The sequence below is a fragment of the Alexandromys fortis genome, unplaced genomic scaffold (genome assembly GCF_014885135.2).
Source record: "Alexandromys fortis isolate MF-2015 unplaced genomic scaffold, M_Fortis_MF-2015_v1.1 scaffold_37, whole genome shotgun sequence".
Lineage (NCBI taxonomy): Eukaryota > Metazoa > Chordata > Mammalia > Rodentia > Cricetidae > Alexandromys > Alexandromys fortis.
The window spans coordinates 11,216,573-11,231,537 of NW_026067914.1; the positions used below are offsets into that span (position 1 = coordinate 11,216,573).

At 36.7% G+C, this 14,965-nt stretch overlaps 1 non-coding gene across 1 annotated transcript; it reads left to right on the top strand.

The window, feature by feature from the left end:
• The first annotated feature begins 13,731 nt into the window (after nucleotides 1–13,731).
• On the top strand, nucleotides 13,732–13,837 carry LOC126499765 (U6 spliceosomal RNA). Its single transcript, XR_007591183.1, has one exon. It is a non-coding gene; the product is annotated as a U6 spliceosomal RNA (small nuclear RNA).
• Nucleotides 13,838–14,965: the final 1,128 nt, after the last annotated feature.

Here is a 14,965-nt window from a genome sequence, read left to right on the forward strand (position 1 = left end):
TTGAAATTTCTCTTAAGAAAGTAAGAATAAAGAAGTTACCTTTTTACCATATAACCTTAAAGCATTATAAGTAACTTAAATATAATAAATTTATTAAAAAGGTTAACAGATGAGTTCAGTTTGCAAAAGAGGACAGGATGCCATGTGAATAAAATGTGTTTGATGTATGTATTATATACTGTAAGTACTAAAATGTATCATAAAGGAATAAAGGTATTAGTCATAATGATCAAAATATGTTTCTTCACAATGAAGGTCAGTTTTACTTCATATTAATTTAGGTCATATATGCATTTAAATATTTCATGTTTAACAGTTCACCATATAATAGCATACAGTGATCTTAAGCATGTAAGTAAGCATTTCGTAAGAAATGAAAGATGAGTACATGATGCAAAGATTAATGCTTGATGAAAAACTATTGTCTTCAGTACTGACATCTAAAATACTCATATCCTAATAGAAAATCAGGAAGAATCTTTCCAGAGGTACTTGGGAAACAAAGACTAATGTCAATAAGGAGAAAAAACATGTATTTTATAATAGAATTCTGAAGTCATAATGTTCAAGCTTTGTACAGGTAGTCAACACACTTTGAAACGCATTATTACGTTTCAACAGCTGTTGTCATTGAAATAATATGAGAAATTACATGCCCGCCCACAAATTATTTTATATATCTTCAACGTTTTCACCTATAAGACATAAGTGTCTTAAAAATAAAATAGACGTTAAGTCTCATTTTTAAAATACTGAAATTAAAGATCAGCAAAAAGGGCAATTAAATTTGACAATAAAAATTAATTCAACATTGATTATAGCTATGCCAACAGAAAGATGAATTTCATCACTACCTTTCTTAGCCATTATCTGAGATGCTTCATCCTACAGCAGATGGAAACAAATTCAGAGACCCAACACCAGAAGTTCTATAGAGTGAGAGTCCTCGAGGCACTCAGTCCTAAATGGGTTTTCTCCTTCAAATCCCTCCTTCGAAGCTAGGGGAACCTCTGTTGAAGAGGATACAAAAAAAGCCAGATGGGATTGAGGACCAAAGGAAACAATGCCCTCTAATTCAACATGAGCAAAGCTCAGATGATCTCACAAAAGTGAAGCATCATGTGCAGGCCTTCAAGGGTCTCCACCAGGTCCTCAACCTACATGTTATTTCTTCAAATTTAGTATTTTTATCGTTTTCCTGAGTGTAAAAATGCATGGTTTCTGGTTCCTGTGCCATCTCATGGTCTGTTTTGCTTCTGTTAGTTTGTTTTGTCCAAGTCTAGTATGATAATTTTTGTTATATCATTTTGCATATATATATATGCATATATATGCATATATATAATCACTTTGGGTTTAGGAGAAAGGTTTTATAAGGTTATTTTGTTTTATAAGGTTATTTTGTTTTATAAGGTTATTTTGTTTTGTTTTATTTTGTCTGTTCATCTTCTCCTATTGTTGAATAGAACATATACTCCAGTGTACAGATGACTATTATTGGACTATGTATTTTGTATATCATTTACCAATATAATTGTTAAGTTGTTGAAAAAGAAACTTGAAATGTCAATAAATTTGATATATTAAAGTTTTATTTAACATTTTATTTATTTTTTCTAATAATATGTATTACTTTAAAAATAATACCATTCAAAATTTTCACTTCCTCCCCTCCTCCCACTTCCCTCCTGCTTCCCCACTACCCTCCCCATTCCCTCTCTAGTCCTAAGAGAGGGCAGGGTACTCTGCCCTGTGAAAAGTCCAAAACCCTCCCCCCTTTATCCAGGCTTAGGAAGGTATGCATCCAAATAGAATCGTGTCAATGGGCTCATGTTCAGTGGGCAGTATGGATGAAGAAGCATTCAGTTAGCTGCCATCCCTGGAGACCTCAGGCATCTACTCCTTGAGGGAGCTGGGAAGGGAGATTGCTGAGCCATCAAGTCTGCTGCCTTCTTGGAGGTGGGGAATGTGTTCATCCCATTTGGTGTCCTCAAAACTGGTGTAGGGGCTGATGCAAATGTAGCATCCCGCCCATGGTTTGGCCTTGTCCTAGGCAAGAGGACTGAGCTTGTAAAATACATTTAAAACTGGGTAGGGTCAAAGAGGGGCTATGAAGACTATTCATTTCTATCAGACCAGATTTCTTGGAGCAGTACCAGAACTTTTCCCAGGATCCTGCAGGTATCTGAAAAATGGCTGTAACAGGTTTATATCATGGTGTCATAACAAAAGGCTCTGGTTTGGGGTTAAAAGGCATGAAAAATTTTAAGTCTAAAGTCACTGAACAAAAGAGGATAGGCAAGCAAAGGAGGAGGGATTTGAACACGCCTGCAGATTTCTATACCCTTTTTAATGTTAACCTCTTTTAAAGGGGGGAGGAGTTGGCATTTCAGCAGAGATTTATCATATGTGACTGAAAAGGTGGGACCAGTAAAATGCTTAGAAATTTAGTCATTGCTCTATCGGTTTACAAAAACTCTATTTATCAATGTTAAAACCTCAAACCTCTGAATTTACATTTGAAACCTGTTTATCCTGTACCATGAAGCCTATGAGTGAGGCACACCTGTCTGTACTTTTAGCAGGAAACATAATTAATGAACTACCAAAGTGTTTGTACTCTTGGGTTTCTAGGGCATACCTTTAAACTGGCAAATCTATCCAATACCCTAGAAATCAAACACCATCAGACCTGATAAAGATAGGTTTAAGCAGACGTGAGACTGCTTTCCAGGTACCTAGGCAGCAATTTGAGGTCTCTCTGTGGTTGTTCAGGACAAAAATTCAAGAAAAAAAAAGTATTCCTGTTCAGCTAAAAGCCTAGAATGGACAGACTTTCCTGTTGGGTAGGAATTTGAGAAGAGTGACTCACCCTGATTTGGCCACAAGGGATCAACCAATCCTCCAGTGCCCTGTTGTTCAGTCCAGGCAGTCTTGGCACTAGTATAAAGTGTAACACAGTTTTTGCTACATGGCTGGCTTTGCCACATTTAAAATAAGCTTCCAGGTGGAAGTTCTTCCTTATTCCTTTTAGGAACAGGCCCTCTGCTAGGAGTTGGCATCTCCCTATTTCTATGGAAATGTCCTAGTCTCAGATCTCTGAAGTGTTTGAGGATCAGGATGTAATTATCTGTTAAGTGTATCTTAATTGGACAAATGTTTAACTAGTGAGCTAAATCTGGGCACAGAGTTTGCACAGTAAGTTACAGCTTACCTATGTTGGTCAAAGCAAGAAGATTAGAGGGAATATTTTCAGTCACGGTCTTGAGACCAAGTTAACATTGTAAACAATTTATTGTTTTTTGAAATCAGTATCAACCAGTTCACTCCTTGGTTATAAAATATGACTGCCAGCAATATGCATCCCTGTACACGAATGTATGGAGTACAACTTTATTACTTCAGTAAACCAATATTGTTTCAAATCCTATCTTTCATAAACCTTTCTTTTGTGACAGGATAGGAATTATCATACAGAACCATAATAACTTGGAAATCTAATGTCTCCACATCGTTACTTTTATCCAAGACGGTGGTGAAGTCATATGATCTCCTTATTTACCCAAATGGCGAGTTTCTACTTTCTGTTTTCTAGAACAGTTTAAACTTGGAATTATCAGTTTTAAATTAACTTTTTCTACATATTTTCCATACCGTATTCATTGTTTTTTTTTCTTTTCTTTACAATAAGCTAGAAAGAAATAACTTTCTCTGATATCATGTCAGATTCAGCAAAGCTCAGAGGCAAATTGCAAACTTGGGCAGCTAGCTGTAATAATCAGCTGAGCAATAAGCAAAAGACACAGAACACGCAAATCCAGGTATCCGAAAGAGACGTTAGAAACAGGCGTGCTATGGTCACACATCTATACATTTCCATACATACACACAAAGTACAGGATGTTTTAACAGAGAGAGAGACGAGACAGCACAGTGGGTCCGCAGTCCAACCACAAGGCAAGAGAAAGCCAAGAAGGAGCAGATCCTACAGTTGACAAGAGCCAGAGACACATGGAGAACTCGGCAGGCCGAAGCTAAGAGAGGGGAGTGAACAGTCATGAGCTAGGCATGAAGCAGACTGTCAGCGTCTCTGGCTATTTTTTTTTTAAAGTTTATTTATTTATTTTTACATGCTGTAACAAATGGAAAAGGGAGACATTTACAGTTTAGGGTAGGTCTGATAGAATTTTAGCATGGTATGGTGAAAGAGCAGGCAGAAACGGCAAAGGGAATGGATTTGCTGCAAGAAGAATACCCACAAGGCCAGGTTAAATGCCAGGAAAGCCTGGTAAGGAAAGGGAAAGTGAGCACCCTTCAGTGGGGTATGCTAAGGTGTGCTATTTAAATAAAACAGAAAAACGGCAAAGCTAGTGCATCAGGGAAACTGGGAGAACCATTTAGCTAAAGGTCATCTTGGATCAAAGGCATGAGAGAAAGGCAGACAAGCAAGGAAGAGAATGATGGAGAGAAAGGGCGAAAGGGGGAAGGAGATAGGAGTGCAATACTTCCTCATAAACCTCAATGATGCATTTGGAACGAGACAGCCCCAAATTGGATTAATTTCAGAGAGACCCTAAGGGTGTCTGAGGACCGAACTTGGTCTCAACAAGTACCCATTCACAAACCATTAGCAGAAGATCAGAGATTATGGTGATTAGTCCTCGAGATAGTTTAGGGCCAAAATATTGGGGAGTTGGGTTATCAGTGTGCAGGATGTCTCTCACACAGATGAATTCCAAGGGGCGGGGACTGACCCTAACCCAGAAGGCAGAAATTGCTTTGGCACCGCAGTGACTTGGCAAGCAATCTGAAAGCCTTTCACACAGAAGGGATCAGAATACTCTGAAGGAGGAGACCCTGGATTCCTTTATAGTATTTTGGGTTGTAAGTAGGTGAATTATCTAGGCAGGAGTCACTCAGTATGGCTGATAGAGAGAGAAGGGAGAGTGAGAATGGTTTTCCCATGACCACACCGCGCCACGTGGTCACAGAAAGACTTGACTCACCCTGGCCCAACGCACCAGTTGGTAAGTATTGGATGCGAGATTATTGGGTTACTCTGCCAATGTAATGAATCAAATCAAATCAGATCAAATTAATAATAAGGATGATGGTCTTTGCACACAAAGGAACCCCATGCTAATACTATAATGTATTCTATATAAAATATAAAAGATATATAATTTTATCTTTTCCATAATTTCATCCACTGCTCATAACCCTAGCCAATCATAATAAGAGCAGTGGATAAATTTCCAATTAAAGACTCTAGAAGTACCTGGTCAATAATTATCAAGCTTTTCAAAGTCAGTAAAACAAAAATAAATCTGATAAATGTTTACAGCAGAGGTCTAAGAACCCATGAAAATTAAATATGGCGTCATGCTCTGGGGTGAGTTTTTTTTTTTTTTTTTTTAATTGAAACTTTAAAAAAAAAGCTCAAAATCTGTACATAATAAAATTATACACATCAAATATTGATACAATCTTACATCAATCTCTTGACAATTACCAGCCATGTGTTTTTTTTTTCTCAGCTAGGTTATACACACCTAAAGGATCGTTATTCAAGTGGGATTCTTAAGCACAAGAGAGGCTTTAACTTGAAAATAAACACTTAGAAAATAATAATAAAAATCATTAATTATGGAATGCTTTGTGTTAATTAATCAAGACAGATTTAGAATATCAATGTATAATAGTTATGATAAAGGATAGGAGTGTACAGATCTGAAAAAACTATACAATTAGTAAACTTATTTAATCAAAGCTTTTGTGAACCTAACAAATATTGTTTTGAATATTTCTTCACATATGCAATCTTTTAAAAAACAATTATCACATATACTCACTCATAAGTGGTTTTTAAACATAAAGCAAAGAAAACCATTCCACAAATCATAATCAAAGAGGTGTACATAGATCTAATCTACATGGGAAGTAAAAAAAGGCAAGATCTCCTGAGTAAATTGGGAGAATGGGGACCTTAGGAGAGGGTTGAAAAGGAAGGGAAAGGGAGGAAGGGGAGCAGAGAAAAATGTAGAGCTCAATAAAAATAAGTAAAAAGTAAAATAACATAATTAAATAAATATTGTGTCATTACATGTTTACTTAAGGGAATCTGTTATTAGATTCACAATTTAATATAGCATGTATATTGGACATCTAATTAATATAAATAAATATGCAAAAGATGAAATATAAGAAGTTTGACTCACTCTATTCTAACTTCATTTTATTAAATGTTTATTTATTTATTGTGCGTGTGAGTGCATATGCATTGGTAATCATATGCATGTCAGAAAAGAACTTACAGAACTAGATTCTTTCTTTTAACACTTAGGTACAGGGATCCAGCTCAGGTTAACAAACTTAGCAGCAGGTAATTTACCTCCACTGAGCCATCTTGCAGTTCATATATTCTTGACAAAATTTATTTTATAATTTGTTTCTTAAATGTGTAGGGTTTTTATTTTGTATGTATGCTGTTTGGCATTTATGCATGTATGTACACCATGTGAGTGACTGCTACAGCATCCAGAAGAAGTCAACAGAGTCCCTGGAATTGGATAGCATGTGTATGACTCTGTGCAATCCTGTGGGTGCTGGCAATTGAACCTGGGTCATCTATAAGAGCAAATGCTCTAAATCACTGAGCCATCTTCCAAGCCCCAAGCTTTATTTCATTAATGTGTCTTTGTGTGCACACAAATGTGTGTGTGTGTGTGTGTGTGTGTACATTTGCAACATGTGTGCAGGTGCTTTCTAAAGCCAGAATAAGACCCAGAGATGCAGTGCAGGTGATTATGACATGATTAGTATGGGTTCAGGGAACTGAACCCAGGTCTTCTAAGAAAGCAGGAAGTATTCTTAGTTTCTACTCTTTTTCTTGGCACCAAGCTCCTTTATCAGCTGAGCCATATAGCCACAACATCATAAATTTATTTCTTTCCATTGTTATTGTTGAAAGTTGCAGTTATTCTTGTGACAGATTTGCATTCAGTCTTCCAGTTAAGAATGAGCTAATGTTCCTTAAGTGTTGGCTAAAACAAATCTGTAGAAGTTAATGGATTTCTACCACCCCTGGCATTTTACATTCATGCTAAACTAAAATCCAGGGTGACTAATTTCCATTAAAAATACTATTAAAAGTTGAGTATTTTTTTCCTTTGGGGAATGGATGCAAGATTTGAGAAAACAGTGGAAGGAATGCCAATTGTTTCACATTTTTGAACTTGAAATAACATTTTTATCTTTATTTTTAAATTGGAAATTTAGTACAAACAGGATAACAATAATTGAGATCATCCAAATTAATCATCTCTAATGCACATTGTAATGTGTACAATAAAATTATCACTAACTTTATAATAAACACATTAGTAACTCTAAAGGTATTTTCATGTCATATAGTCATTATTGAAGACCTTGGGATAATTAGCAAGGCTTTTAATGGAGTAAATAATTTTTCTTTATCCATCATCAATGACAATTTCTTCTGTAGTAGATATCTGAGACATTAGCCATGAATAGAATATTAATATTTAAAGAGAACATATATAACATTGCTTCTATTAAAATTAAGTCATTTTTATGTCTCATGTGTCACATTCATTATTACCTGTAAGATATTCCAGCTCAATATTCCCATTATTTCTCTTTCTATCTTGTTCTCACAAAATAAAAACTATATTTTAATACCTTATACTTGCAAGTGTACAAAGTTTTAAAAGCTACAAAATAGCTAAGATAAAAAGTGCACAGCTCTCGGCATTTTCTCTTTTTAATATTTAAGTATCCCTGAAGTTGGTTGCTCTAACAATTTTTTCTTCTTTCTTCCAGGCATGTGATCTGGATGTGTATGAATTCACACAGAATATATACACATGCAAACACTTTATTCTTTATGTATTCATATTTTTAAAACTCAGTTGAGCAATCACTAGTTTGCTCAGCTGTTAGTCATTAGTCAAAGTTGCTATTTTATTTTTCCTTGAGTATTATTCTGTTTTGGTCCACCACAAAGTACTTCTAACTTGTTTAGAAGGACCATGGCCTCAGGTCAGGAAATTAATAATTGCACTGCTGTTATACTCTGATAACTATGGTCTTAAATTGTACTGTGGCAAAATATGTAAATGACACATTGTTTCAAAGAATCTGCAAAGCATGTTGAACTAAGATAAACTAGAAGCTGAAGGTTAACTATGAGTTTGAGCTGAATCTCAGTAGAGACTAAATTGCTTACAACAGCTATAGTCAACTTTGTGTTGAACTTAGCAACCTAGGCTGCCTGCAGCCTTGCCTGTAATGATGTAGAGAAATAGCCTGTTAAATGGTCAAAATATAACAAGAAGGTATCAGTAACAAGAAAAATCATCTGAAGTATTCATATCATAAAAGTAGAAATGAGTATTCTATTGTTTCATTAAATTGTCTAGCTATTTCCTGCATTTGTATGTAGAGGTGATACCATAAGTCTTGTGATATTTCTGGATGGAAAACAATTGTATATATCTAATAACATATTTGCTTGGATGACTTATTTTATGTGCTTTTATATTTGTATATTCATTTTTGTTAGAATTTACTGAAGGAAAACAATTGATTATATATACATAATCTCTGATATACACATGCATATATATATACACATACATGTATGTATGTATGTATGTATGTATGTATATATCAGACAGCTATTAGAGTGGTTTACAGACTGCGTTTCATATACACTAACAATGGATGTCTTTTAAATATAAGGCAAAGAGATACATATGTTCATTCCAGGAGAATAGATGTCTCATCAGTACTAATCTTATGATGGAATTCCTAGTAATGCCCAGAGGGCTTCTGCTTTTCACCAAGCAGAATCTTGGTGAATTTCAAGTATGTATTTACTAAATACAACAGCAAAAATTTCCTCAAAAACAAGGTAGTAGGGCTTGCCAGATAGATTGTTTTCTGTGGGGCAGCTAAATATCCTGTGGGAGTGGCCTTGAGCATCTCAGGGGAAGAATCATTGTTTGACAGGCTTTCTTGGGGAAAGAATCTAGACTGAAGAATTTTGAGGGGGAGAGGGCTTGGGTGGAGACTCCAACCAAACATTCCAGATTCTTTGGACTTATGGATGACAGCGGCTAAGTGAAGTCTTCATGCACACATTACATACTCTTTGGAGTATGATGGAGGAGAAGGGAGGTTGTTTGTTGGTTCCTGGCCACCCAGCTAGCTTAGACTCAAAATAATTATACAGAAACTGTATTAATTAAGTCACTGCTTGGCCCATTAGCTCTAACTTATTGTCTAACTCTTTCATATTAATTTAAGCAATTTCTATTAATCTGTGGATCACCACGTGGCTGTAGCTTGCGGGCTAAAGCCAGCAGCTTCATGGCTTCTCTCTGACTCTGCCCTTCTTTCTCCCAGCATTCAGCTTAGTTTTCCCTGCCTAGCTAAGTTCGGCCCTACCATAAGTTGAAAGCAGTTTCTTTATTCATTATGTTAACCTCATCATACAAAGGGGACTTCCACATCAGTTATGTGAATGCCACGTTTACCCAAACATTCCATATTCTTTGTGTATATGGGTGCAAGGGGCTGGAGTGATGACGATTCCACCCAAACATCCCAGACTCTTGGAGTATAGGGATGCCAGTTCAATTCTGACTATTTTCTGTGTGCGGGCATGAAACAAAGTGGGGGAGGGGGTGAGTTGGGACTTGGTGGGTTCATACTCAACAGGCGAGGCATCTGGTAACTGCCATTCTGAAGACCTCAGGCATCTGTTCCTTGAGATGGATGAGAAGGCAGGTTGTTAGGATTATATATATATATATATATATTGCTATTATCAAATTGCTATTATCCAATCCATAAATGTGGATAGTCATGGGAAAGGTGCTAAGTGCCAGAAAGAAAGGACTGGAAAAGTGCCCTGGTTGTACAGGAGAGACAAGGGTGAATGAATTAGATATGATTGGAGATATGCTCAAGGTGCCACTTGAGCTTGGAGAGTAGTTGCCAGAGAAGTCCCAGAAGTTGGTACCTGGAGAACCCTCTGCAGGTTTTTTCAGCCCAGGCAGGATGAGTGATCTGTAATATATGCATGAAAATGGGTGGGATAAAATAGGTTCTGGAGACTGTTTTCAGCAGACCAGATTTCTTGATAGAGGAGCAGAACTTTCCTCAGGAACCTGCAGGTATCTAAGACAGCTGGAACAGATCCACATCTTAGTGCCTTAGCAAAAGACTGTGGCTTTAGGTTAAAAGGCATGAAATTTTTGAAGACAATTAAAGGAAATTGAAAACTCTGAGCCTTTGAAGATACATCTGAAACCTGTTAGTTCTGGACGATAAAGCCTATGAAAAGGCACACCTGTCTGTATTTTTAGCAGGAAACTTAACAAATGAAGTAATTAGCTATAGTATCTTAAGTCATCAAATGCCAGCAAACAGATCTAAGACGGATAAATAAACTAGAAGAAATGTGTAAGTCCCAAATCTCTCTGTGGTCTTTGGTGAATACCAGTCTTAAATACTTGCCTTTAGCTTTTAGGGCCAGGAATACTGAAAAATTTTCCTGTGGTGGTAGGGTTCAGACTTCCTGTCCTGGCAAAATGAGACAACCAAACCCCCAGTGTTGTCTAGTCTAGGCAAGGACCAGGCAACCAGTCAACTGATAAAGTGAAATGGCATTTTTTTTTTTTTTTTTTTTTTTACTGTGTAGGTGCCTTTGTCATATCTAAAGGTTAGCCATCATGCGTCTTCTTGGAGGCTCTTTAGGATATTGCAGTAAATTCCTGTTTGGGTGGAAGCTTCACTCCAGTCCCTGGCATCCATATACCCAAAGAGTATATAATGTTTGAGTGAAGGCTTCACTCCCCTGGCCTTCATATAGCTAAAGAGTCTGGAATGTTCATTTGGAGGCTCTACTCCAGCTCCCTCCCCCTCAAAATTGCCCCATTGTAGACTCTGCCTCCAACAAAACCTGCCAAAAGTTGACCCTTCCCTAGAGATGCTCAAGACCACTTCCATAGGGTATTTAAACTGCCCCTCCCTGAAGGCGTAAGTCACAAACAATGCCACGCCAGTTTGGAATTATGATTAATAGGGTGGTATTTATTTAAAGAGGAAAAAACTTACAGATTACCGTCCCAGACAACAGCCCTCTGCGCAACCAGGAAGGGAATCTAGTCACCAGTGGAGCAGGAAGTGAAGAGAGCGAGCAGAGGGAAGTAGCCGCTTTTTTAAAGGGAGAGAGACCACGCCCCAATGGGCTGGTATCTCAACAGCTATTGGTTGGAGGAGTGGAAAGACCTCCCGCGACACCTCCCCAGAAAACAATCACACAGTTTTCCAATCTTCCTTTTCTGTCTCCTCTCTGGGGGGCTGGAGAGTCACCCAGTAGCATTTGTATACATTAGACCTGGGCTTTTTCTAATTTGATTTGATTTGGTCAGATTTGGATTATTGCATCATCAGAGAGGCTTGTTGGAGTGCAGAAACTTTCAGTTAGGAGTTATTAAATTTCTTGACATGCACATTATGTGAATCAGGATTATCAAATGTATTCATCTTCAAATGTTCTTGCAGTATATGCAAGCACTTGTGCATGTGCATAAACACACACACACACACACATAATGGAGATTTATTTGAGTGGTACACAGGTTGTGATCTGGGTAGTTCACCAAGCATTGTCTCCTGAAAGAAAATCAAAAAACTCCAGAATTATTCAGTCCACAAGACTGTATGGCTCAGCAGTCCATACCTGGTACTAGAGTCCCATGGATTTCCCAGAGGGCTGTTGGTCTACACTCTGTACTCAAAGAACAAGAATCCAGTGCTAGAGAAGGAAGGGCAAACCTCAGCATAGATTGCTAACAAATATATGCATGTATACCCAATAATAATAAGCAAGATAAAAAGAAACTGAATTTGAAAGACAATGGGAATTGGTTTATGGCAAGATTTGAAGAGAGGAATAGAAAGGAGAAGAATTATAATTATAATCCCAAAATTGAAATAAAAATAAAATGGGAAGACAAGGATTTACCTATTAATATCTCCAGTCTTTGATCTGCCAGTTTCAGTGTCCCTCTCCATGACACCTTCGGTCATCTATAACAGCCAAGTAATATGACTTACAATAAATTATATCTTGAGTGATGCTTCATCATAAAACAAACAATATGTGACTTGAAAATAAAATAAATATGGTCTAGATCTATAAGCATGGTAAAACTGCAATATAAATTGAAGGGAATGCTTACGTCTAGTGTTCCTTCTGAATTCACATGAACTAATGCAACTTTTCTAAAAGTGTAGTGATATTGAGAAGGTCTTCACAGCTTAATTATGTAACATGCATAGGCAGCTGAGAAGGGGTTTGGAAATGTTGTGCCAGAGGTATCTTATGGAACTGGGAAGCTATAAAGATCTTTCTTCTTGGCCATAAAATTTCTTTGTCATAAATATAAAAGTGGCATAGGTTGTAAATTGTTTTCTGTTTAGTATTTATTGTTCTGTCTGTTCAGGATGGAAATACTATTGTCTTTTCTGTTTTATTGAGAACAATAATATAATGCTACACTGTAGCATTGTGATGCCAAGAAAGAATCTTTCTACTTGGATAATCAGAATACCAGACACTGACATGTGGGAATGCACCTGGCACCATTAGAGCTCGGTGTGTTTGAGTTGCACCTGTACAGCAGTTATACCTTTGTGCTTCCCTACTGTGCAACCATGAGCATATGTAGCACCAGCATAAACCAAGATTGTTTCATAATTTTCTATAAAACAGATAAAAACAAAAAAAAACTGGAAGCACATTAGCAATCCACATTCACCTCTGTATTGAAATTAATGTTTTCCAGTTTTAGATACCATGTATTTCATATCACCTTGTTCCTAGGAATGCTATAGATATATTTTTTCAATTCTTTGTAAAGATAAATTACTTTTTTTCAAGCATAAATGACGGAAAGTGAGAATATATTATTACTACATTTTTCTTTGGGGTTAAATTCAGAAAGAAGGCCGCATAATCTTTCTGAAATCCTTATTTTTACTAAATTCTATATACTTCAAATCTTGGAAGCTCTAAATGCTCCATATATTCGAAAACAAGTATGCATTACAAAAAGAAGTTGTTGGAAATGCATCAGTGGTCCCAGTATCATAGAATCCACTGCTTACATAAGAAGTGGGAGTTATAGAACAGGAATTGGAGAGCAGAAAATTTAGGCTTTATTTGATAAACACATATTATATTCATATGTAAACATCTTCAACACTGACCTACAAAAAATTAATGTTAGTTATATTTTTTAAAAGGAAATACGTAGTCCAAACAATTTTACACTTTCTATTATTATTCAACAATTTAAGTTCAGTAAAACAGTTAAGTTATAATTCTTCAGTGCTGGGCTATGGTTGAAGTTGTTATCTATTTCACTCTTAAACAAAGGAACAGAAACATCCCATTCCTGATTTCAATGCTCCATTTTAATCATTTCATTGTCAATGGTTTTCTCGTTTTATCTCAGCAGTGTGAGATTTTACATTTTAATCTACATATTGTTGTTCAGGATCTAGCTATTCTTCTTCATAGCATTTATATCCGTGAAAATTTCATGAAATTTTTTTTGAAAATCTTTTAAAAGCCAGTATTTCAATGTGCAAAGACAATATTTAATGAAACATGATGTAAAAAAAAATTAAAGAGTGTTTCTTTTGGCAGCACATATACTAAAGTTGTAATGATACAGAGAAGATTTTCATGAATCCAAGCAAAAATGACATACAAATTAATGATACATTCCATAATTTTTAAGGGGTCAATGACATAACAAGAAAATTCACATAAGCACATAGGATCTCTCAGAGAATTAACTGAAAAAAAAAAAAAAAACAAGGAGCCTGCATGTGTCTGACATTGGCCCTCTGCATTTATGTACGGAAGAGTGGTATAGCTTGGTCTTCTTATGGGACTCCCAACAGTGGGAGTGGGGCTGTTTCTGACCTTTGAAACTCTAGTCCTCATATGAGTTTGCCTTTTCCAGACACAATACAAGGGGAAGTGCTTAGTCTTACTGCAGCTTGATAAGCCATGTTTTGCTAATAACCATGGGTGACCTGACCTTTTCTAAAGAAAAATGGAGAACTAAATTGGGGCAGCAAAAGTAAGCTGGGAGGGAGAGACTTGAAGGTCAGGAAGGAGGGGAAACTATGGTCAGGATGTAAAATAAATAACCAAATAAGTTTGAAATAAGAATAAAGGAAAATAGTAAAAGAAATAGTGTCATTTTATGGTTTGTTTATATTTCTCAAAATATAAAAAATGATGTACAATTTTTACCTAGACAGATGATAGAGAGAGAGAGAGAGAGAGAGAGAGAGAGAGAGAGAGAGAGAGAGAGAGAGAGATGATAGATCATACAACCCAAACACTGCATATTTTGGAGACCTAGTACCTGGAATGAGTAAGTAATAGACTGAAGGGGAGAACTTATTACTAGTACTCTGTTAAATGGACATAGTGCTATACCAACTCTAAAGTTATCACTATAGCTACATATTATTGTATTTTTTCAACCCTCATCAGAGAAGAGTTTTTATTCAGTGATGGTGATTGAATAAGAATGCAGGACCGCGAGGGGTGCACCCACACACTGTGACAATGGGGATGTTCTACCGGGAACTCACCAAGGCCAGCTAGCCTGGGTCTGAAAAAGCCTGGGTTAAAACAAGTCTCACTGAACATAGTGGACAATGAGGACTACTGAGACCTCAAGAACATGGGCAATGGGTTTTTGATCCTACTGCACATATTGGCTTTGTGGGAGCCTAGGAAGTTTGGATGCTCACCTTACGAGACCTGGAAGGAGGAGGGTGGTCCTTGGACTTCCCACAGGGCAGAGAACCCTGATTGCTCTTTGAGCTGACGAGGGGGGAGGGC